We start from the raw sequence: 22,996 nt of genomic DNA, 5'->3' as shown, positions 1-22,996 counted from the left end.
GTGACCAAGCCTGACGGATCATATCATTTGGTATTGGATTACCGGCGTTTAAACTCGCATTGCCGTACCTGTGCAGTACAGAATACTCGCGGCTCTGCCTTAGTGGATAGTCTTGTGCGTAAGCGGTTTAAAACAACGCTTGACATTTCCAACGGCTTTTATGCCCACCATTTGGATGGGCTGAGTTCCCAATGGACAAGTTTTACATGCGGCGGCGTCCAAAAACAATTTTGTCGTTTACCAATGGCTATAAGAATAGTCCTGGGGTATTTGCGCCCGCATTGTCTCTCTGCTAGAGAGGATCGACCCTGAAGGAAAAGCCGCCGTGGAAAAGCATACTTTGTACTCCATCCTAATATGGATGGCGGTGTCTGATAGACACCGCCAGCCATGTTAATGCTTTGCCGCCGCGGTCGGAAGGCGACCGCGCGGAAAAGCAGAGGACAGATTGTAAGATCCACCGGCCATCCTAATTTGGCGGTCGGTCTTTCAAGCCTCCGTGACGGATGTCCCGCATCCTCCGGGCCGGCGGTGGCTTCCGCCGGCCCGGTGGATGCCGGAAATCCGCCATCGTAATAGGCCCCTTAATTTTGCAAAATCGCACATTGCAGAGTATAAAGTGTTGTTCTTGGGCTATGAGCTCAACAATGAAGGTCGAGGTTTGGCTCCTCACTTCTTGGAGAAATGCGCAAAACTGCGCGCTCCTACAACACTGAAAAAATTACAGTCTCTTCTAGGATTTTTGAATTTTGGAAGGACATACATTCCGGAATATGCCCAGCGTATCAAGCCTTTGTATGCTTAGATACTACCTACTTTCACCAAATTGTGCTGGCTGCCTGAGCACTCAGCTATACTGCAATCTTTGCAGGCTGATCTGCTCGCTTCTAAATACTTACTGACACGTGATAACCACACCAACCTGGTGATAAGAATCGTCCCTGGGACGGTGGGTTTCACGTATCTTACTTTTAATGAAGGAGACACAGTACCTATTGCCTACAAGTTGCACTTGTACACATCGGCAGAAATGCGGTTTTCCACTGTGGAGAAAAATTTAACGGCTGTACAGATGGCGATTCTTAAGGAACGTGCTCTGTCACAGGGAATACACATGTAGGTTGTTACCCCGTGTCCTGCTTTGGAGGCAGTCACGAAAGCCAGTGTACCAAATTCAATCAATCAATCAATCATAGACATTTATAGAGCGCTCTACTTACCCGGAGGGTCTCAAGGCGCTAGGGGGGGGGTGCTGCTACTGCCCGAACAGCCAGGTCTTGAGCTTCTTCCTGAAGGCGAGGTGGTCTTGGGTCAGGCGCAGGTCGGTCGGGAGGGAGTTCCAGGTCTTGGCAGCCAGGTAGGAGAAGGACCTTCCTCCTGTTGTCGTTCTTCGGATGCGGGGGACGGCGGCGAGGGCGTGGCTGGCTGATCGGAGGTGTCGTTTGGGAGCGTAGAAGTTGATGCGGTTGTTGAGGTAGCTCGGGCCTTGATCGTGTAGGGCTTTGTGTGCGTGGGTGAGGAGACGGAAGGTGATTCTCTTGTTGACCGGGAGCCAGTGCAGGTCTCTTAGGTGTCCGGAGATGTGGCTGTGTCGTGGGATGTCGAGGATGAGTCTGGCCGAGGCGTTCTGGATCCGTTGGAGTCTCTTCTGGAGCTTGGCGGTGGTTCCGGCGTAGAGGGCGTTGCCGTAGTCCAGTCGGCTGGTGACGAGGGCCTGGGTGACAGTCTTCCTGGTCTCGGTGGGGATCCACCGGAAGATTTTCCGTAGCATGCGCAGGATGTTGAAGCACGACGAGGAGACTGCGTTGACTTGCTTGGTCATGGAGAGGGAGGAGTCCAGGATGAAGCCCAGGTTGCGTGCGTGGTCTGTCGGTTTGGGTGCAGTTCCCAGGGCGGGGGGCCACCAGGAGTCGTCCCAGGCGGAGGGCGAGGATCCCAGGATGAGGACTTCCGTCTTGTCCGAGTTCAGCTTCAGGCGGCTGGTCGACATCCACTCGGCTACTTCTTTCATTCCTTCGTGAAGGTTGGCTCTGGCGGCGGCGGGGTCGTTGGTAAGGGAGAGGATCAGCTGGGTATCGTCGGCGTAGGAGATGATGTTCAGGTTGTGTTGGCGTGCGATGGCCGCGAGGGGGCTCATGTAGACGTTGAAGAGGGTTGGGCTCAGCGAGGATCCTTGGGGTACGCCGCAGATGACTTCGGTGGCCTTTGATTTGTACGGAGGTAGGCGGACTCTCTGGGTTCTTCCGTCGAGGAAGGAGATGATCCATTCCAGTGCCTTCTCCTGGATTCCAACGTTGTAGAGGCGCTGCACTAGGGTGCGGTGGCAGACGGTGTCGAAGGCCGCGGAGAGGTCTAGGAGGATGAGGGCCGCTGTTTCTTCGTTATCCATCAGGGTTCGGATGTCATCGGTGGCAGCGATGAGGGCCGTCTCGGTGCTGTGGTTGGCTCGGAAGCCAGATTGTGAGGGGCCGAGGGATCCGTTCGTCTCGAGGAAGGCGGCCAGTTGCTTGTTGACGGTCTTCTCGATGACTTTGGCTGGAAACGGGAGGAGCGAGATGGGGCGGTAATTCTTCAGTTCGGTGGGGTCCGCTGTTGGTTTCTTGAGTAGAGCGCTGAGTTCGGCGTGCTTCCAGCTCTCAGGGAAGGTGGCGGTGTCGAATGAGGTGTTGATGATGTCCCGCAGGTGGGGTGCGATGACAGCGTCGGCCTTGTTGAAGACGTGGTGAGGGCAAGGGTCGGTCGGAGATCCGGAGTGGATGGAGTTCATCGTGCGGACGGTGTCTTCGGTGCTGATAGTAGTCCAGGCATGGAGGGTGGTGGTGGGGGGCGGTGGTTCGGTTGAGTCGGACGTGGCGTTCGTCGGTTGTGTGCTGAAGCTGTTGTGTATGTCCGCGATCTTGTTGTGGAAGTAGGAGGCGAGGGAGTTGCAGAGTTCTTGCGATGGGGTGATGTCGTTGTTTCCGGCGTTGGGGTTGGAGAGCTCTTTCACGATGTTGAAGAGTTCCTTGCAGTTGTGTGCGTTGTTGTCCAGTCGGTCCTTGAATGCAGTTTTCTTGGTGTCGCGGATCAGCTGGTGGTGCTTCCGGTTTCTAAATTCTAAAGCTTTGTGCCAATGGTGGATACAATGGGCTGCTTCATTGACGTCTCCGGATGTCACATTCATTTTTGATGCCTCCTTACGGTCACAGGAGTTTTTGCAGTATGAATTTGTTCATCCTGTGCCTTTGGCTATGCGGCCTTTGGAGGATTTCCCTTGTATCATATACACTGATGGTTCGGCGCAGGTTGCGCATGGTTCTAAACACGCCTACGTTTCCGCATGCGCCATTGTGGTAGGTGCCATGGTGAACGATGAGTTCAAGTCCAGAGTTGTGCACACGCAGACTCTAGGGGACTGCACCGCACAATTGGCAGAGCTTCGTGCTTTGATGCTTGCATTGGAGTACGCTGACGACTCTGATTGTGAGTGATTCTTACTACTGTGTCCAGTGTTACAATGAGAACTTGTTCTTTTGGATTCAGAATGACTTTCGTGATTCCAAGGGTAGCACAATAAAACATAAAATGATCTGGGTCCGAGTGGCTGAACTCAAGGAACAGTCGCCTCTCGTTTTTGTAATTCATACTCTTGATCATTAGCGCATTGGAGTCCACGCTCTTGGCAACTCGCTAGCAGATGAAGCGGCGAAATCAGCGGTATCGACATATTTAGTTGCAGCTGTTACACTGTCCATAAGTAAGATTGATGATGATATCTTAGCGGCTGTTGCTGCCACTGAGAAGGGAGGTAAATATCCTAAAGGGTTCCCTTCGAAGTACACATACCACTTAAGTCCCGATAAGGTTCCTTATGTGAAAATACCTGACGTTGGGGAGAGATTGATTCCCAACGCGGATCGCAGAAATACATTGATCACAGCGGTTCATGAAGGTGTTGCGTCTGCGCATGCGGGCGTTTCGGCCACTGTGTCTCAATTACAACAGCGTTTTTGGTGGCGGGGACTGTACAAGCAGACGCACAATTATGTACTGAAATGTGACATTCGCCAGCTGATTAAACCTTCAACTGCTGTGCGTCTGCCCCAAACACAGTTGTTCATATCTAATAAACCACTAGGTTGTGTTTACTTAGATCACTGCGGTCCTTTTTCTTCTGATACTGCATATAAGTACATCTTAGTAGCAGTTGATTCATGCACACGCTTTTTATGGGTATGGCTGCACCGCAGCGCTGATTCACGGACTGTCATAAGAGATTTGCGTGTCTTTGTAGGGATCTTTAGCTGTGGGACCTTCCATTCGGATCAGGGTCCAGCTTTCGCCTCTAAGGCGTATAAGGATGCCTTGACTTCGTTGGGGGTCCAAGTCAAGTTTTCGTCTCCTGAGGGTAATAGTGTAGTGGAACGAATGAACCGTGACTTAAAGCAATCATTGACAGCTCGAGTTATAGGCACTGGCAGGAACTGGCTGGCCCATCTCAATGGCGTGCAGCGTGCTCTTAACAATCTCCCTAGAAGGTCTCTGGGTGGGCGGACCTCATATGAAATGCTCTTTGGTATCAAGGTGTATGTACCGGAGCTTGACGGTCTAGACTCGGTGGCTGATGCTACCCCCTTTGACGTAGATATACATTGCAATGTTTTACAGACCCTTCAAGAGACAAGAGACAGTCTTGCAAAGGAACATTTGCCCTCCACTTCGGATGATGCATTGCAGATCCCGGTAGTTGGCTAGCAACCCCAAGTTGGAGAACTGGTTCGGGAGAAGATCGAGAACAAGAAAGAATTTGGTCCCTCTTATCGAGCTCCGGTTCCTGTGCTTGGTGTGAAGGGCACAAGAACAGTCATTTTACCACCACTTCCAGGTCATAAGGAAAACAGGTATATCTCCATTGACAATGTCAAGATACACAGAGTGGCCGATTCTTCTTAGTATGACACCGGCAGTCTCCTGTCCTTCGATTGTGAGAAATTATGTTTTGGCCACTACTTCTAGTCCTGAACCTGAGGTGGCCATTGAGATGCCTACAATTTCCAGTCCTTTATTGAGTACGTTGCCTGGTACTCACCTTGATGAAATTGACTACATTTACCCAACTGACTTATCGATGCCTGATTTGCAAACCCGTTTGGCCACAGAATCCAGATTTTCATTTGACACTGTCTCACACAATTCGGGAAAGCCCTCTCAGACTGCAGTATATACAAGTTTATTTAAAAAGCATTTTTTAATTCCACCTTGGACATACGTTTGGCTGGTACTTTTTTCAATTTACCTTTTTATGTCAATTGGTTTGTGTTTTATTTTTTCCGAATTTTCAACGGATACTATGTCGAAGAACGAACATGCATTCGACATCTCAATGGAACATTGGCACCACTTTCCTCGTCACATTCTGCCCACAGACTGAAGAGAGACTTGGCATTTGTTAATATCACTGCTTGGCCTGTCCTAGATGGGATTGTATGGGATGCGGTTAAGTTTCAAATCCATGGCCCCACTGAAGTGATTAATGTCCCTAATGTGCTTAGAGTTAACATGGGGGATGTAGTTAAACAAAACATACGTTCTGATGATTGGGATGTTCAGGCCGTAGAGGCGTTGTTTTCTGATTTGAAATATTATGCTGCCTTTGATGCTGAAGATTTGTATTTGGAATCTGCTAATTATGGTGATTTATTTTGCTTCCAACATTTTGGGAATCACTATCCACATAAAACTAATTCCAGAAGGAGTGCTGTCAATTATACACAGTGGGAGCATTGTCCAGCTCCTTTGCAAGGCACCCCCGTGCCCGCTATCGTTCCCACTTTTACACTACCTGCAAACGGCAGTTATTTACTTTTAAATAATGATGATTGCTGTGGGTTAATAAAAGGCATTGCTTATGTGGAAACAGTCAGTGAAAGGGTGGTTTGCTGTAAAAATGTTTTATCTCCGCCTCCGCATGGGAATCTGGATGTTTCCATCTGGCCGAGGATTCCGACTTTGAAGACAGAGTTCAATGGAATGAGTAGAATAAGAGCCCTTTTGTCACAAAAGTTGGTTGCGCTGACTTCTGCTCGTGAAACATTTGTCCTTCACATAGCTAACACCCGCACAGAAGTGCAAGCTTTATTAAATACTGACCTACCGTTACATTTCAGTGAGCAGGTTCATACAATCTTTAAGGCGTCCTCCACTTCAGGCCTGGCTCATTTTTTTAAAGTAGTTAGCAGCGGTCTTGTGACTTCTTTTGAAAAGATATTTGGAGTCATTCCTGCTTTATTCCATTCGATCTTTTCCAGCCTCTTTAGTGGATTTCCCGTTTTACTGGCATTGGCCGCGGGTTTCCTGGTGCTGTTTTGTTTCATTAAAAATGGATGCACGTCCTGCATTCCAAAACGAACTGCCGTTACTGGCGCTGTTTCGCAACAGGATGCTTGATTACTATTGCGCACTGCCGCTCGCCTCCTTAAGTGCAGCATATGGATTATCATTTCGATTTTCCTATTTTACATGTGTCCAGCCTGTCTTTCATTGCCTGAGCTGCGATTGTGAATGGGCCCTGGATTTGTGTCTCTGCGAGATGGTGTCTCCTGACGTGGATTTTAATCACCTCATGAGTCCCTTAGTGGCTCACGGGTTGCTTTGTTCCGATGAAGGGATTATGGCCTTGGCAGCGATGCATGGAGTACTGGGTCGTTGGAATATATTTGCAGCGGCGCAAGATTACTTGGCACACAGCTTCATTGAAACACCGCCGAGTTGTCCTCTGATTGTGCTAGATGCTCCGGTAAATGAAATGAAAATGAAATGAAATGAAATAAAAAATAAAATGAAAGAAATCTTATAATGCGCAACTCAGCCCGAAGGCATCAAGGCGCCTAAATGAAGAGCATGAATGTTCTTTCTGAATATTAAATTTGATGGCTTAATTATTTTCGGATGATAACTGTGACTTCCTTTTGGAAGCTGTTGCTGCTTATTTTTCATATTCAGTCCTGGGCTTAGAATAATGAAGGGCTATTTTCAGGTTACATATTTTGGTTATATTTTTTGCAATTATGGATGACTTTTCAGGTCCCAGAACTATTGACTTTGTTGAAAATGAACACAAAATTGTCATGTTAGTGAACATTTTTGTTTTGATAGTGATTTTGTTTTCACGTTTCCTCAAATTTGAACTGAATCTCGTCCTTGAACTCTGCATTTCAAATAAGAACTCCTTATTTTTTTATCTTTTCTTCTCTGTGCTCGGATCATAGGGGATGTCATATAGTTATGCTTTGCCTATATACTGTGTTAAGTTATCATGAGCTTATTAAGAGTTTAAACGCCATTTTTCCTTTCTGCTGCTTCTGCACACGACACATGACTGTTATTGTAGCTTTGAGCCTAGTAGAGTGATTTTGATTCACACATGAATAATATGTTATTACTCTGATATCAGCTTTGCTTAGCGAGCCATGTCTGTACAGTGAGTGCTAAAGCATTCAAGGATATCTCGACACAGTTGTTGTGAGGTTTGATCTTTGCACCTTCCTTCTATTAGCTAAGATACTGCGTTTGAGAACACTGCATTAGTAAATAAACATTTCAAATGTGCATGTGCACGCGTTCTCTTTTACTCCATGTTCTGGATTGAACTGATTGTATAACGAAAGAGTGTTTATGTGTTCCACGTTACCTGAGGTATTCTAAGTCCATGTTCTGGTTTGTCTAAGCATTGGGAGTTTTTTAAGGACCAATGGGACACTGTAGCTAGTCTTGTAGGGGATTTAGGGTACTAAGGTGAGTATTGGTACACCCTAACTCACTGAGGTTCAAAGTCTCTATGCACAGTTCTTTAGGAGAACGGAATCCCTGCGACAATGTGGCTTTATTGTTGCGAGCAAATATCTGGGACATTTTAAATATCTACATAGGGCTTACATCGCAATGCATTATTAGCCAAGATGGACCCTGTCAAATCACATAGCTGCTCCATATGTGCAATGGGCCAAGCCGATTTCTCTCACTTGGTATGGAGCTGTGCACCTATACTAGCATACTGGGGGAAGATCTTTCACCACCTATCCTAGAGGATTTAATCCAAATTAATTCAGACCCCGCTGCTGACCCTGTAGGGCTACGTCCTCTGCTAGCTATTATTTTTCCCTGTATCTTTTCCATGTTTGCTCTTTCTTTTCTTCCTCTTTATGTCTCTTTTTTATCGATTTGATGGTTTCTGTTATCTGCCTGAAAAAGAAATAAATAAAACTTTAAATAAAACATTCTCTTTCCAAAAGTTGATCCCTTGTACAGACAACTGGGAAACGAAGGATGTAGGATATATTAGCTTGGTGCTTGAGATTATAGTTTTCTGACCCACATGATGGTGTCAATGTATAAAAGTAAGACTATAGGTCAGCTGTATTATGACCTGAAACATATTAAACATTTATGTGCAAATGCTTTTGAGCCACCCTTCTGTGGTGTAGAGCAGAGTACCCATTGTGTGTAAATACTGCTCGTGGATTACTTGCTTTATGCAGAACAGTGCAGATCATCTAAGATTTCATGTACAGTATCAATATGCCAATCATCCGAGAAGGAGCTAGGGGTGATGGAATCATGCAGAGAAATTTTAAATACCCAAGGATCTTGAATCAATTCAGCAGAACCAAATATATCATAGGATACCTTATCCCAAACAATTCCATCAGGAAGTGGAACAGCAGAAATGTTCACCAGGGAAAGGTCTTTTTGCACATTGTGTGATGAAGAGTTCGGTTTCACAACCAATTTCACTAGTTCAACAGCAGAGCATTCTGGGAAATAGTGTACATTGAGAATTTTATAAAAGACTGTCCAAATGAATCCAAATGAAGAGGAAAAGTAGCAAACTTGTAATCCAAATGTATATCCAAGGTGGGATAAGGTATGTCTTTTTCAGCCAAAAGTAGAATTCATTCAGTCTACCTCGGGCAGTAGTGGTGGTGGGTCAAATTAATCAAAAGAGATGTCATGGTAGTCCATGAAGTAGCTGGAGTCTGTTTGGTCTATTTTTGGCAGCTCTGGTGCTTCATGGTACTGGAAGTAGACTAATGTGTTGGAATGTTGTGGTAAACACCTTCTTTGTCTGTTTGCCAACTTGAAATCTGTGTTTCTGTGCATGATGTCTGCAAGGAGTTTGTTGATGTAACAGAAATAAGTGGTACTTCAGCCTTAGCTATCCCCCGAATGGGATAAGAGGCTTCATCATTGATCAAAGCTTCCATCAAGACTTTCTGTAGGGTACAGAGAGGAGGCAGGTAACTACCTAGGGTCCCTCTTATCCTACTGTGTAGAACCAGCCACATAGTGTGGTTTGAAGAGATCTATTGACACAAATCTCTTGTTTTTGCAATCAGCAAGGGACAGAAGAAGTATAATTCTAGTACCTCCAATGGCCCAAATTATTTCTTGTACACTATTTTCTCCCGGATTAATTCAGCAATCTTGGAGATCCATCCAGGAATTGCTGGTGCTTCCTTCACTTCTCCAGTGGCATAACGCTTCTGCTTGACTTCACTCTGAGCTGCTCGAAAGTTGTTCAGATCCTATAAAAACATCCAAATGTTCATGGATGTCAAATGGTGTTTCAGCCAACACTGTATTGGCACTGTTTAGGTCTGGTGCCCACAACATAACCCAAAACAAGATCTCATAGGGAGACTGACCACCCAGAGATTTTCTTGGGTGATTGTTTAGGGCTCTCTGGACCCTGTACAGGTGATAACCCAACTGCGACCTGCACCTAATACCCTCACAGTTAAAGGCTCTTTGAGTCTGGGTTCTTCCTCTCCACTACATCATTTTTCTCAGTTTGATAGAGGAAGGAGTACTGCATGGCCACACCCAGTTTTCCCATGGTGTCTCAGTAGACCTTCGAGGTAAATGCCGGACCCTGGTCCAAACTGAATGTGGCTATAGGGTATGTCCAGATAAAGACTTAAATTTTTTTTTAACAGTTTGGGAATCAGCCAATCACTGTAGCCAAACCTATAGAAATTGAGAGCAGAATTCCATTGCCACCTAGATGTATTTGCAAGCCCCATCCAATTGTAAAGGGCTTCATTGGTCCAGGTAAACACAAGCGAGAGGCTTGTCTGAGATCAATAGAGGTCTGTGGTGGACGCACCAATTTGAAACCCTTCATGTTCTGGCATTTTTACATTTGATGAGGAAGTCCTTGGTCTAGTTGTAGAGACCTGGCCACCAATAGCTTGCTGCAATAGTGAAAATGTAGCGGCTACCCCAGCATGTGCAGATGTAAGGCCCTCATGTGCTGCTAGGATAAATCCTAACCTGCAATCTGAATTCAGTGCCACTCGATCCTCCACTCCAGGAATCTGATCAAACAGAATGCTTTACACACTTAACTAGTAGGAGTATTATGTGGAAAAGCCTTTCAGCTGGAGGGTGAGATCGCGTGCTGCATTGGCCGTCACCTTGATGTCATTTGTCCTTGTACTTGAAAGAGTAACTGCAGCAATTGCAGCAGTTTGCACTGTTGCTTTTGAGGCTTCGTCAGCCATGGAATTCTCGATGTGTATTCCTACACGCTGATGATATACACGCTGATGATATTCCTACACGCTGATGTGTATCACATCAGACTGTAGCAAGCACTCTTAAAGTTTTGCCACCAGTCCCCAAAGTGTTTTGTTCTTTATAGTGTACTCTTTGGAATCTCTGAATCCATTTTGGCTCCAGTAGTATAAGTACACATTGTAAGACTGGACACTATAATACAAATCACACACAATCAGTGTGGGAAATGTGGTATCCATATTCTCAAGTGTCAGGATTAGAGCCCTGTGGTCTGCCAGCTGCACTGTGCAATCCCCTTGTAACTGCATGCAGGTCTTGTGAGGGAAGAATTCACTATCCTCATTTCTACCCTGAACAGCAGTGGACGTTGCAGAATATTGATGTTTTGTCCCTAGGGCGGGCTGTACAGAACCATCAGTATAGATGATGTAATCATACTGATCAAGAGGCATAACTCCATTAGGCAGAGGGTATTCATTTTCGTATTGCAAGTGTGCTTGTGTTTGCAGTATATAGTCAAGTTTGTAAACTACATATGTTGCAGTGAGAAATGTGGCCCACTGTATCCATCGCAGATGTAAAGCCTTAGCGTTAGAAATGCTGGCCCTTGTGACAGCCTCAACGGCTGGAAGCAGTGACAACAATAATGCATTTCTCCTGAGCCAGGGATCTTTCTCCCACTGCAGCAGTCTGTACCGTCATCAGAATATTTTCTGCCGGTGCAAAATGCATAACAGCATTGGTGTATACATTCATTTTATATGCAAATGGTACAGTGTCTGCCTGGTTGAATGTAACATAGGTATATCCTGATGCACTTGCAATAACACGGATCACCAGGTTTGTTGTGTTTACATATGTATGTAAGTGTGTAGAAGCTAGCATGTCAGCTTGTAATAAACACAAGAGTTTTGTGTGCTCAGCTGTCCAGTGTGAACTTGAAAAGTCCAGGTATATCAAGTTACAGATCAGTATATCCACTCTGCATATTCTGAAATATACTTTCTGCCAAATTCAAGAAACCTAAAATCAAATGGAGTTTCTTTAAGGTGTTTGGTGGTTGTGGAAGTGCACACTTCTCGAAAAAATGTGTTGCTAGGCTTTTGCCATCATTTGACAGCTCATATTCTAGAAATAGGACATTCGGGTGGGCTATTTTTGATTTTTTTTAATTAAATTTGCAGCCCATAAGAGCAAATCCTAATATTAAGCAATCCACTCTTGCCAAATATTTTGAAAGGTCATGATACATCAGATAGATGTCATCAACATAGGGCAATGCCTGGTGTTCCTATTCTAGCTAAGATTTTGTAACCTGGGCTGAAAACACGCAAGTTGTTATTAAGCACTTGAGGCTAATGACAGAACTGCTTTGGAGACCTAGGGCCAGATGTAGGAGCCTAAATACCGGTCGGTAACGGCCAATTTCGGCTGTTACCGACCGGTATTTAAGAATTGGCATGTAGGGGGCCAATTTTACCGATTCGGTAAATTTACCGAATCGGTAAAATACCGAATCGGTATTTTTACCGATTTGGTAACTTGCAGATGTAGGTGGGACTCTTCAGAGTCCCAAAGGCCTTACAGATTCGGTATTTTACCACCCAATCCAATTGGGTGGTAAAATACCGAATCCAGGTGTGCATGCACATGTGTGCATGCACACCTATGCCATGTGACAGACAGACATGCCCTTAGGGCATGTCTGTGTGCCACATGGCACACATGCCTGTATTCAGGGTGCTAGAGGGTGTCAAAGTGACACCCCCTGAACCCTTGCTGAAATCGGTATTTACCGAATCGGTAAATACCGATTCGGTATTGCCAATTGATTCCTACGGGCTTCAAGGCCCATAGGAATCAATGGGCAATACCGAATCGGTATTTACCGATTCGGTAAATACCGATTTTTACAGATTCGGTAATTCAATTACCGAATCTACCTAAATCTCCCTCCTTCATAGTTACCGATTCATAAATATCGAATCAGTAAAATTCGGTATTTATGAATCGGTTTTCCTACATCTGGCCCCTAGTGTGCTAAATACAGGTAAATACCTATTATAAGGCACTATGCTTTGACAGAAAAATCAATTCAAGATGCATAAGGTTGCTTTGTATTTCTTTTGCACTATGTTGTTCATTAGTGCTGTTCTATGTGCGTTTTATACAGCGAATGTACACTTTTTTTGTTATCTAGTCAGAAGAGCATTTTGGGTCCTTTGGTTTCACGTACTTCTCTGATCTGCGATCTAAGCGTCCTCCTCTCTCCGAGCATTTTTCGGATGTATCCTGAAAGGAACAAGATGAACAAATATCACTATCCTGATACCTGTGAGGCATTTTTGTATTGTTGGTTCACACAGATTATAGCTCTTTTCAGTGGCTTCCTGTTGTGGAGAACCACCCCGTGACGTAGTCTTTTCTTTATGTTTCTTATCATCCCACTTCTTCTTAGAAGATTCAGGCGCTTGCTTTGAGTTATCTTTTTAAGAATAACTCTAAATTTTGGGTTTACTAGGTTTGGCTCCTAAATTATCTCGACGTATTATTGCATAGGTTTCTTCAATAATTTCTGGTAACTGGTGCTCCTGTTCTCTCGGAGTCATGTTATCAAGTTTTTGGCATACCACTAACACTGCTACTCCCCCTTCAATGTTAGTCAATTTGATGGCAGACACTGCGGGAAAATCTACCATCAGTTGCCTTCCAAAATCCAGGGTAGGGGCTGCCCTATACTCATTTTGGATCTGTTTAAGCACCTCTGGCAAAATAGCTAATGAGGGTGTAGTGTGTGTACTGGTATATACTGCAGCAAAGACTGAACCCCAAGTGGTGCAGTCTTCCTCCGGGACAGCCATCTTCATTGGCAACAAAACTGTTAGAATTCTGGAGGTGATTAGAATTGCGGTAGGACAGCCACCGCAGGGCCGACAGTGGCAACCGCCTGCGCTGCGGTGGCAGTCCTTCTGCAGTCAAACTAAATTTTCTCACCTCCAGATAATGATGGCGGTGGGAGCATGACTGTGTCCGCAGCAGACACAAGGACCATCTGCCAACAGCAATCTTACTGATTGCCTGGTAGACGGTGCAGGGGGCCCAAAATAGTGATGGTGCTTAGCAGTTACTGTCCACCAGATTAGGATGCATGCCAAAACCGGCCTTTCAATGGCGGCGATGCCACCATGGAAAAGCATATGGAGATTTGCATCGGACCCGTTGCAGGCCGCTGGTGGGGTGGGTGGGTGGTTGGCTGCATATGAGGGGAACGTATGGTACCCCCCTACATTGCCATGTCCAAGGTGGCAGGCACCGCGCTTTGCCTGCCACCTTGTGCATTGCAATGCACTATGTGCCTCTTTGGCATTGAGGCGGGTGCTGCTTACAGCAGCAAATGCCACAATGTTGAAGATACGGACTGCGAACGCCATGGTGGAGGTCGCATCCTAATTTGCAGGACGGGACCGCTGCACCACTGGCAGACACATCCTCATTCAGCCCTCTGTGTTTTTTTCTGAGGTCCCCTATGGGGAAATACTGGTTTAAGCTGGTTTATTTTTTGTGCAATCCAGAATGTACTTTTGTGCAATCCAGAACGGTATTTCCTACCATCTGACCGGAAACATGACTGCACTGATGGCTTATGGATTAATTCCAGGTGTAGCCAATTGTGGTTGTGCAGCTTGAGCAGCCATCGCAGGATTTGTTGTAATTGTTTATGTGACAAGCTGTGTCAAACATCTATATGTTTTAACCAGATTTGTGTTCAATGTACGTAGCTCTTACATTTTCTATTTGGAAATGGTGTGTATCTGGCTAAGAATGGACCTGTTGCTCCCTCATTACTAAATGGACCTAGTCTAACATTGTTGTATGTATGTGGAAGGGCTCCTTCAACCCAATTTTGATATTCTTTGTAAGTTAATGGTATTTCTATTGCTTCATAAGCTGTGTAGTTATTTGGAACTCTGTCCACAATGAATTTGTAAAACAGTCTTGAAGTTGTATTAACTGCACAGAAGGTAAACCATAAATAGAATACCTCTTTCCTAAATGGTTCGTTGGCCTAAACCATGAATGTAAGTCACCACCCATAAGGGCCAGTCCATGTTGTTGGAGCATTTGTATGACCGCATGTCTGTAGTTGGTTGATATGTTTATTGCTCCATCGTCCTCAGACATTGGAAAAAGTGGAATCAGAGAGGGTAACTATATGGGGAGATCCTTTGAAAGGTTCAAGCTTGAACAAACTACATTCAATACATAGGGGTTACCTACTCAGAAGGATATTTTGCTGAATACCAAGGTTGTTTTCTTTTCATAGGTGACTCTGGGTCTTTGGATGCACAAAATGAAACTACTCATGCAATCCACTTAAAAAGGAACCCAACCTAGAATATTGGTGGTGCCATGTTGTACAGCTTGTACTTTCTCAAGTAAAGTTGTAAGTATGTTGAACAACAGAAATGGCGGACCCGTGCAAGACTAATTCCCAGCTCCCCTCAGTTTATGTAGGACATAGTCCTGCTAGCTCACAGTGCACCATCTGTACCCTTAACCTTACAGGGAATAAAGGGATGTGCAACCTCAGAACATGAAACCCCTGACTCCCTAAGGATATTGTGGTAACAGATCCAAAACCCTTTAACTCAGCCACTTATTCATACTTAAAGAGATACACTACGTGTGGCTTCAATATTTATTAAAGCATTGTGATTCTTCGGTCTAATATGTGTAGTGTAATTATTAATAGTTGCTGTGACCCGCAACATTCATGTTGTGGTTGACTGAAGACTGGAGACGCATGGTTCCGGAACCATTCTTGAGACCACATCCGTGGCTTGGTTTTTATTGCTAAATATTCATTCTTGATCATCCCTAACCGCACTGGCAAAATAATATAACTCAAACACACACAAGCGGCTTGCTCCAACTTGAACTTTCATCATCTTGGAACCCTGCTACCCGGTCTCAGTCCTCCGGTACCTCATCCCTCGTACCTGTACCCAGAACTTTATTTCAATGGTCCCACACCGGTCATTTTCTATCTTGCCTTCATATGCAGCTTGGCCATTAACCCAGGCAATTAAGTCATATGTAAACAGGCATGATTATTAAAATGTCCTGAAGATGATCCGAGTATTTTCTTAAGGGATCGAAACACCGTTGACACCTTGTACACCATATGAGCTTGTTTAAAATGTCCTAATTTTTGTGTAATGGTGTCTACTGTATATTCTGTTTGTTCTATGAGAAATGTGCTGAAAACAAACCTTTTCCCTTGCCTGAACCCTTCCCTTTATGTTGTACTTCTTTCTTGCTAAAGTGAATACAGGCTTGTGTTCCACGTAAAACTGCTTCTTGTTTACTCTTTGTATATATTGAATGGATTGGACATTAAATATCTGTCCGACTGGACAGATTTCTACTATATAGTACTGAGTGAGTCTATATTTATTGTCTTTCAACAATATTTTGTCTGGGGACCACTGTCTTTAAAAGAAAAAGTATAATTACCCAATGGTCCCTGACCAATTTCGAATTGAGTCTCCTTGTCCTTTTGCAATTATTAAAAGGAGAATAAAAATGATGTGAGTAGCATTATGAGAATGGTAAAAGCAATTCAAACATTTTGCTGATTACAGATAACTATATGCTTGCTTACATGCACTGTAATATGGTGCACTCCTACCTAACACATTTTTCCCTATTGTGTCTAAGGTAAGTGGATCAGCCAAATCTCTGTTGGGTGGTCTAACTCCCCATTACCTGTGGGTAAGGGTCAGCAAGCTGCCCGTCTTGGTGTAGAGTTGAACAGCATCCCTCACATGAGGTGACAGGAATCAGCTGAGCTGGAATTCCAGCATGGAATTACCTTTCAGTGCAAGTGAAACCCTCTGAACAAACGAAGGCTTGATGGTAAGTATTTAATAACATGTTTCATGTTACCTTGACGAAGTCACAGTCAGATGGCTATTGTTTATTCTATTGTGATAGCTCTGTGAATGAGGGACCAAAAAAACAACAAACAACATCTTGCATGCTGAGTGTCCAAGTTATTCTAATGTAATGCCTACGAAGTGGTGTAGTAAGCGAACTGACTAGGAGAAATGTCCTGTGTGTGCACACGAGTCCGTCTCAAATGTCATCGTGTTTAAGGTGGGTGAAGCCAACTTAAGAAAGTGAGAACACCCAAGGGGACGACGGCTTCTCCGCAGAGTTGTATAGATGGATGGGCGTGGACGCTGTCAACGCCTTGCACGCTGTCTTCCCGGAGGGCAGAGTAGGCGGACTCTTTGGGACCCCTCTCCAATAAGGCAGTGAATGCAATTCTGCCCCAGACAGGGAGGGACTCATTAATAGGCATTTATAGACCCATATCATTTCTGAATAGTAATATTAAAATACTAGCCAGCATTCTGGCAAGCCGCATTAGCAAGTTCATAACTTCCCTGATCCACTACACGCAGGTGTGTTTTGTGCTGGGTCACTCCTCCAGGAACCACCTCTGGAGGGTCAAGGACCCCGTGGCCGTTTTGGGACAAGAGTGAGGTCCTACCACGGTCATCCGGCACCATAAAAGCAGCAATCCATGGCTACCCTTTTATCTGGAAATCCTCACACCTCAAATACCTATGCATCCTGGTCTATAGAGAGCTAGACAAAATGGTGTCAGACAACCTGTACCCACTGATAGCTCAAATGAAACAAGACTTTGAGAAATGGTCTCTTCTGGAGTTCCTCCATGTGGGGCTGGCTGCAAGCACCCTACTATGCTTCCCCTATACACTAGGCCTGTTCCCAATGGTTGCCTTTAGCCATTGTTTGATCCATTTACACACAGATCTTGTTCTTTGTGTGAGGCTCACTGTGACTTCGCTTGGTCATGTCTAAGCTCATTGCACAACGTTCGTGCAGAGGCCTGGACCTCCCATCTGTGGGGCACTAGGCCGTAGTTCTTAATCTTTCACAAATCGCATACCTGCTCCCTGGCACCCCAGACCCGCCGCAGTTGACACTCATGGAAAGACCACACCTGTCCGGCTGTGAGGGGCTTGGACTCCTCTACAGGACCAAATCCTACAGTCATGCCCTACACATCCTGTACTGGAGGCCACACGAAAGGCCTGGCTTCATGCTCACCGCCTCTTCGGAGTAAACCCACACTTGCATGACTAGGCACTGCTATGGGGCAGCGAGGGTCTGTGCATAGAAGGCCAGCCCCTGCACTAGACCGCAGGGATAGAGGTAGGCATACACTCACTGGATCAAATCCTGCACGATGAAAGCCTGAAGCCCCTTGACTGTCAGAGAGAGGAGTTTGTCCTCCAACTGTGGCAAAGGTGATGCTATCTGCAGTTGCAGTGCTGTCTGTGGCATTGTTTGGGACCACACCCGTGGTTCCTGCAACAGTCGCCTGTAATTACCTACCTTATGATGTGGGGATGCCACAGGGGATTTATGTAGTGGCTGTATGGCACAATTACGGGGCTCCTCTTTTTCCAACCTCTTCTAGTGACTAGCCCGTCTGCAGATCACCCTTGTGGAGGAGGGCTGGTCTGACATACTGGAAGCCCTGCATAGGGTTACCCAAGAAGCCCACATGACATTCTGTCTCTTCAAACACTCCATGAATGGCATTGGACATGCAAACTGCTGGAGATGAGGGATACCTGTTGCAACATCAGCCATATCCTCTGCAAGTGCCCCTCAATCTGTCCCTTCTGGTAGTATGTGGGGGGCACCCTAGGAACATCCATGCAGCTACAGCCTCTCTTCTTCTGCACCATCATCCTCCTGTATGACACCAGGGATTGCCAGGACTTTCCCGCCCACAATGTTGCCTTCTCCACACAGCAATGGCCACAGTCAAGCTATTTATCCTATGACGATGGAGGGCAACTGTGCCAACACCCTCAGAGGACTGGAAAGTGGCAATGATACAAATAGCGGTGCATGAATGGGTTATCTACAACCTATGAGGTCAAGCGAAGCTGTTCACCCAGACATGGGGTCCCTTTCTAAGCAATGACCTCTGAAATGGGGGCATTACTACAATGCCCCCCATCAGCACACCATCTGGTGCCCAGGGATCAATGTTCTCACGTGACATGCAGCAACCAACTCGTGACATCTGCCCTCCTCGCCAACCAGTCTGTATATTATCAGCATGCCCGCCCATCCCCCTCCTCCTTTCCACAGCCCTCCCCCTAAAAATAACTCCAACCTTCCCCCTTTTATGTCACCCCTCCTTTCCACTCCTCTCTGCCCTATCCTTCCCCCTGCCATTCTTACCCCTCACTACCCCTCCCCGCTATCCTTACCCCTCCTCACTTTCCTTACTCCTCCCCACTCTTCCCTCCCCCCACCAGACACACCAGTAAGCACGCCCACCCTGGGGGACACCACCACTCCACCCACCGCTTTCCTCAGTGCCACTGGTTGAAGCAATGTCCCCCCATTGCCTTCCAAGCGAGCAGGAGACCACTCTGACTGGACGCAGCGGGACTCCCACCCCTCTTCAGTGCCTTTCACCTTACCCTCCTTGCAGTGGCATAATGAACTTTGAGGGGGCCCCCCTGCAGGGTACATGAAGGGGCCCCCTCTGGACTCAATCTAGAGCTCCCCAGCAGAAGTGCGGTGCTGACGGGCCCCCTGGAGGGTGAGGGCCCCCCTGCACCGTGGGAGCTGCAGGGACCTGTGTTACGCCCCTGCCTCCTTGACCACCTTGCCCTACCCCAAGGACAGTGTCCCTCCATGCACCTATGCAGACTGAGCTCTCTGGCTCCCAATGCCTCCACTCCCCAGAGGAGGTGCTATGGCCGATGCCTCAGCAAACTTTGCAACCCTGAGGGACACACAAAGATGCGAGGATCGGACTCCCTCACTCCTCCTCCCCATCCTCTCCCCCGTCCAGCCAATGCGCACTCTTATATCTCTCCTGGTGTACCCTGTCCTGAAGAAGGAGTTCCGACTCCGAAACATGTCGACACACACACACAGGAGGTGATGCACATTATCTTGCATCCTACGCCTCCGCTCTGTCACTTCTTTTAATAGCGCCAGCCCGGGGGCCCATTAAAATGATTTTTTAGCATACCCCACGAGCCAGGCACTTTTTAAACATCACTCACCGATAACCTCACCACTCACGCACATACAACAATAAATCCTCACACACACCTCACATAGTCATCATAAAGTGCTCCCACGTAGTCGTAGGTCGCAGCACGCCGCATCCCGTAGAGGGGTGCGAAGACCCCAATGATGAAGCATGACACCAAGGGTCCTTTTGGTGTGTGTGAGGGGTACTATACCACCATTGGGTGCTCCCAACCACTGTAGGGTAGCCACTTTACATTAGTGGATTCCATATGTTTATACATACATTACCAGGGAGAACGAATCACCTTGAACTCTCTCTCCCCCCTTTGTTATTTAAGGGATTAAAGAATGGTCTCAACAGTCATCTAATATTTTTTTTTATCAGAGAGGACCATATTTATCTTTGGGTTTTTGTGGCTTGGTGTTAGTTGTGCAATGCTTATGAATTGGTTGTCTTAACAAAGTGGGTAAATGTCAGCTCCTTTGGACATGTGAAGTGGTTTTATCACATTACCCCACCACTCATGGAGAACACCCTGATATTCTGACTCTGGTATCACTGATAGTTTATCTTCATAGCCCCTGAAAATGAATTTGTTTTTAATTTATCTCTCTGAATGATGTATTCTGTATCTTTCGATCTGATTTTTTTTAATCAATTTGACTATATGATAAGTTTTCTTTTAATCAGAAAGCATGAACACTTATAGATGAAAGTACATTATTTCGATCTGTAGATGTTGTATGAACAATTGCAACATACATTTTTTCAGTAAAAAGACAAGATTATTATCGTCAACCTATCTGCCATAAACTCCAGCATGGCCGATCCCAAGCCCAGCTGCAAAAGGAGGAGAGTTATGCATGGGCCTATCTACCCACCATGTAAAAGAATAGTGCCTACAAAAAGGTCAACCAAGAAATGTCAACCAAAAGACATCCTGGTCGTGCGCAGGGAGTGATCCTCTTCATGGAGAGTTTTGACCCCTTGTGTTGAAAGCCGGCGATCCCTCAAAGTTACAAAACCAATCCATCTGCTTCCAAACAAGACCACTATCATCAAAACTTAGAGCATGAGATTCATGTACAAGAAGGGCAAGACAGCCCAAATAGCGCCTGAGATGGCACCAGTGACACTAGAGGGACACAGTCCGGGCAGAAAATCCTGGATCCAAAAAAATACTGCTGTATTCTTGACACGAGGAAGAGAACGCCCGACATACTCAGGGAGTAGCAATGATGCTAATGCCAGCACCCAACAGAGATGTGGAAGCTGACATTCTGATGGTGGATTCCTGTGCTACCTCTACTTTGCTTTACGCAGATAATGCAGTGCTCATATCCAGGACAGCAATAGCCTAGAGAGTTTTATTGAAAATGTTGTACATTTTATGGAGAGCAGGAATCTAAAATTGAATTTAACTAAGACATACATTATGTCCAGGGTTGATAATTAGATGAATTAAAAACCTTTAGTTACCTGGGCATTACTTTCTCACTGAAAATTGACTGGCTATCTCATCTGGAAGCCGCCAAACTAAAATTTATAAAGGCTATTGTGATTGTCTTTAGGTAGCAAGCCAATAAGAGAAATGATTAAATTGTACAGAAGCATATGCCTTTCAGTAGCTTTCTATGGTTATCCGATAAGGACAAAATTGATCAGTTGCAGGTCCAAGAAAACATTTTCCTTCATAGACTTTTGGCAGTGCCAAGTTCAACTCCTGACTTCATAGCACATACAGAACTTGGCATTGACTACCGAGCGGACATTATCCACTGTAATACCTTCATTATAGGGCATGGTATCAGCTCAAAGCATGGTACTAAGTTCACCAGGTAGATCATCAAGGATTGCATGGCTATGGACCATTTTGTTAAAATACCTTGGCTTCGGTACATAAATACCCTACTGCACGAAATAGGGGAATAACTGACCCCTCTAAACCTGACAGTATCCTGCAATATAGTAGAAAGGAGATTAAATCCATCCTGGAGGGTAAAAGGGATATGTGTAGAGAATGCTGGGAAAAAAATAAAACCTACAATAGGTAATACATGGGCCAATAAGATCAGGGGAGATTAGGCTGTTTAGTATGTGTGAGAAAAACCTATGACCAATTTTTGTTGAACATGATACATCATTAAGTGGAAAACAGATAAAACAGACCTGTTGCCCGAAAGCTTACAGGGATGCCCGTACAAGGGGAAGGCAACACAGTTGACGAATCATTTTATGTTATTTGCAAATTTTACTGTGATATTAGTTTTTCTATTCTGCGACACCTTTTCCTGTTACAAGGTGTTATTTACCATCAGGAAGCCCTTGCATTTTTTAAATCACTGAGTAATGTGCATATAATAAAATGACTCTTTGTAGACAAAAATCTCTATCTCATTTGGACAGTTTATGCTATGAAGAAAACGAAAAGGCTGTGGGGTTATGCCAATTCCCAGGAATGGCCAAGGCCGACTAGAATTTTACTATGGCTCCTTTTTAAATAGTGTTAACATGTTTTTGTCTGTTGTTAATAGAAAAAGTGTCTGTTACTGCACAGAAATAACTCATTGGAATCATTTTAACAATTGGAATACGTAATTTGCACTATTTGCTGACTAGCCCCTGAATACTGATTCTAATATTCTAAATTTTGTATATGTTTTGTGTGGTTAATTTTAGAATTGTGGATGATATATTCCACTTTTATGTATATGATCTTTGTCTCTATTATGGATTAGATAATAAATCCAAATAAAGATATTGATTGATTAATTGACAAGGGCTAGGTATTGGACAGCAACAGACCAACCAAGGAAGAAATACGGCAAGCCATAAAATATCTGATAAATAGGAAGAGGGCAGGACCTGATAATATTCCTGCAGAAGCACTGAAGGAAGACATTGAAACATAAGTAGACATCCTCTACACCATGATTGAGAAGAGGAGAAGACATTGAACCATAAGTAGACTTTCTCTACCCCATGATCTGGGAAGAGGAAAAGGTGTCATCAGACTGGAAGATGGGATATTATATCAAGATCTCCAAGAAAGGCGACCTGAGTTACTGGGCAAACTACAGAGGACTATCTCTTCTATCAGCCCCATCTGGATTGCTCAACATTGTAATCCTGAACAGAATGAAGAAACAAGTTGACGCAGTTGCAAGACCACCAAACTTGCTTCTGCAAAGATAGGTTTTGCACAGACCCGATTGCAACACTGTGTATCATTATTGAACAGTCAAAGGAATGAAACTACTCCCTCTATGTCAACTTCATCGGTTATGAGAAGGCATTCGACAGTGAAACCCTTTTGAAAGTCCTCTACCACTA

This window comes from Lissotriton helveticus, chromosome 3_1, assembly GCF_964261635.1.
Source record: "Lissotriton helveticus chromosome 3_1, aLisHel1.1, whole genome shotgun sequence".
NCBI lineage: Eukaryota > Metazoa > Chordata > Amphibia > Caudata > Salamandridae > Lissotriton > Lissotriton helveticus.
This window is presented reverse-complemented; position numbering follows the sequence as displayed.